Source organism: Dendrobium catenatum, unplaced genomic scaffold, assembly GCF_001605985.2.
Source record: "Dendrobium catenatum unplaced genomic scaffold, ASM160598v2 original_scaffold_96921, whole genome shotgun sequence".
NCBI classification, from domain to species: Eukaryota; Viridiplantae; Streptophyta; class Magnoliopsida; order Asparagales; family Orchidaceae; genus Dendrobium; species Dendrobium catenatum.
The window spans coordinates 6,816-9,917 of NW_021415360.1; the positions used below are offsets into that span (position 1 = coordinate 6,816).

At 31.5% G+C, this 3,102-nt stretch overlaps 1 non-coding gene across 1 annotated transcript; it reads right to left on the reverse strand.

Moving 5' to 3' along the window:
- Nucleotides 1-2,531: 2,531 nt before the first annotated feature.
- LOC114578622 lies at nt 2,532-2,638 on the reverse strand. The gene has a single exon (XR_003699614.1). It is a non-coding gene; the product is annotated as a small nucleolar RNA R71 (small nucleolar RNA).
- Nucleotides 2,639-3,102: the final 464 nt, after the last annotated feature.

Consider the following 3,102-nt stretch of genomic DNA (forward strand, 5'->3'; position numbering starts at 1 on the left):
CAAGCTCGCAAGCTTTTCCAAAGAAGAAAAACCCTCAGGTTTTTGCTTTCCAAAAATTCATCATAAGCTCTCTTTTTCTATTACAAAACATCATATATTTATAAGGGAAATGGGGCAACCAAACAACCCAAAATATCGCCATTTAAATCAATTAAAATAGTGAAAATGGAAGGCCAAGGGGCTGTCCAGAAACAACGCCTAAAGAACCACACAAGAAATCGGAAAGACAGCCACAGGAAGACAGGAACGGGCAGCTCAGAGGACCGAAGCCAGAGGACAGAAAAAGGAACCCAAAAGGGGGGGGGGGGGGAACGGTCACCACAGGGAATCGGGTCAGGCAACCAAGGGGGAAGGAACGGGCTTCACAGGAGAACCGGGACATTCAGCCAAAGGGAACGGAACAGGCAGCCAAAGGAGGAAGGAATCATCCACGAGGAGGGGAGCCAAGTGGGGAAACCAAAGGGCCAATAGAGAGGGGGGAATGAACCTAATTAATCTCTAATTTATGAACTTAAAAGGCACTCTACTAGACATTAATGAGCTGATTTTAGTAGAGGTCATAGCAGCTTACTAAAAATACAAGGAAAAATGATTTGACCCCCCCTGGCTACATTAAGTTATAACTATTAAGATCCACGCCAAGTTAGCAAATAAATGCACTGATTCAGACGGTTATTGTGCCACATAATTCAACATCGCAGTGGAACCAACACTCCAGCATCGAGACATTAGTTCACTTTTGACCATCGTGGCGCCAACGTATCTAGCATTGTAAAGCCCAAACAAGATATTGTACTTATTATAAATAGAAGTCAATTCTTTTCTGTATTGAGTCCAGTTCACAGAGTATAATTTTTAGTGTATTTGCTCAGTTCCCCCTTAGAATAAAATCTAAGGAAGGCTAGAGAAGTATAAGATATAATCTTTTAGAGTGACTAGTCTGTGTTTTTCTAAGCAACTCTATAAGTGGAGGAAGGAGTATAGAGAAGATACTTAGATCCATCTTGACGGTGAACTTATTACTACTCTTGTATTTTGTTCTTCTATGAATATAGTAAATATATAATTTTGCTTGTTATTTATTTCATGCATGGTTAGATCTTCTATTTTGGGTTAATGATGTAAAAAATATAATGATTACTAATGTAAACTCTTATTCTTGAATAATTATAGTGGTGTTTTCTATCTCTCATTCTTTATTTAATATATGCTAAGGTCATATGTGTAATTAAAACCCAGTGTGATGGATAGCCTCAACGAAGGAATGCAAGAATAAATAGGAATATTGAAATGGAATGTTGGTATGCCTAGACATAGGATATTGAATATTCTAGGTTTTATGGAGATAGTAAAACTGTAGGAAGACTAACAATCTTTCTTTTCACATCTACATTTTAATAAAGATCTAGGGATGCATATCTTTTGATCCATATATATAATTAAGAGGTTTATTAAAAAATTATATTATTTTACATACATCAGACTAAAATATTTTTATCAAAATTATATTAACTTTTTTTACTTATTTTCATTGTGGTTGGAACTCAAAAACCTAATTTTATTTTTAGTAGGCCAAATTGTTGCATTCGGAGTAAGCAGTAGTAGTTTTGATTGCAATATAGTAAACCACTTCCTCATGGGTTCTACATTCTGCTCAATTACTTTATTACTTGATTTAGCATGTATACTTGCATAAATTAGTGGGTTATTTTTAAATTGCATATTAAAAAAAAAAACTTAAGCATATTTAAAATTTGGTGAATTTCATATTAGCTCCCAATTATCTTATTATCATATGCCCCTATCAAGTTTTTAGCGCTATTGTCGGGGTGGTTTTATGTGGTTTTATCCTTATTATAATTTACTATATTATTTAAACACATGCATATTTAGACCTACTTGTATCCCGTATTTTTATTTTATTTGTTAAAAATATTGAGAAAATCAAAAACATTTTTTTTCTTTGCTATTTGGTTTCTATTTTTAATTATTGTATCTTATTGTATGCTTGGTAAATTTAATATGAAGCTTTTATTATTTGATCCATAAATATAAATGACCTTGCAAAATTTAAAAGAAAAAAAGGCCTTGTCAGGCGTAGTTCAAGATCAAGATTATGCTAGACCTCTTAGAGAGTATGATAACCAGGTAGTAGAAGGAATTCATCAAAGTATTAATAAACTTATTATCCATGCTAATAATTTTGAGTTAAAACGTATTAATAAACTTATTATCCATGCTAATAATTTTTAGTTAAAACCAGTTATTATTCAAATGGTTCAAAATTTTCAATTTGGAGGAACTCCTATTGAAGATCCTAACTTACATTTAGCTATTTTCTAAAAAAATTGTGCAATTTTTAAGTACAATAATGTTAGTAATGATGTTATTAAACTTAAATTGTTACCATTTTTTTTCTAAGAGATAAGGCTAAAATATGGTTAAATTATATACCCTCGGGCTCTATAACCAATTGAAATGAGTTGACACCTAAATTTCTAGCAAAATATTTTTAACCTTCAAAAATTTCTAAGCTTAGAAATAACATCTCTTCTTTTGCCCAATTTGAAGGAGAATCCTTTTATAAAAGTTGGGAGAGATTTAAGGCAATGCTTACGAAATATCCTCATTATGTTTTATCTAATTGGTTGGTTATTCAAACATTTTGTAATGTATTAGTAGGGTCTCTTAAATCAATCATAGATGTTGTAGCTGGAAGAACATTAATATCTAAGTCATTTGAGGATGCGTCTGAATTGATTGAGGAAATAACTACTAATAATTTTTAGTGGTCTGCTAATAGGATTAATCTGATGCTTTATCAAATCTTAGTACTCATGTAGCTGCTATTTCAAATAAATTAGATACTTTTGGAGTTACTATAAGATCAGGCTCATTAATATAATTAAAAGAGATTCATTTAAATTCTGATAAGGATATTAGTTTTATAGGGATTGGAAATGTGAATTTAATTGGAATACAAATAATGCCTATTTGATTACATATAATTTAGGTTGGAGAAACAACCATAATTTTAATTGGTCAAATAATATTTGGGAAAATAATCAATGGAATTCAGGTCAATCTAATCAAAGAGGAAAT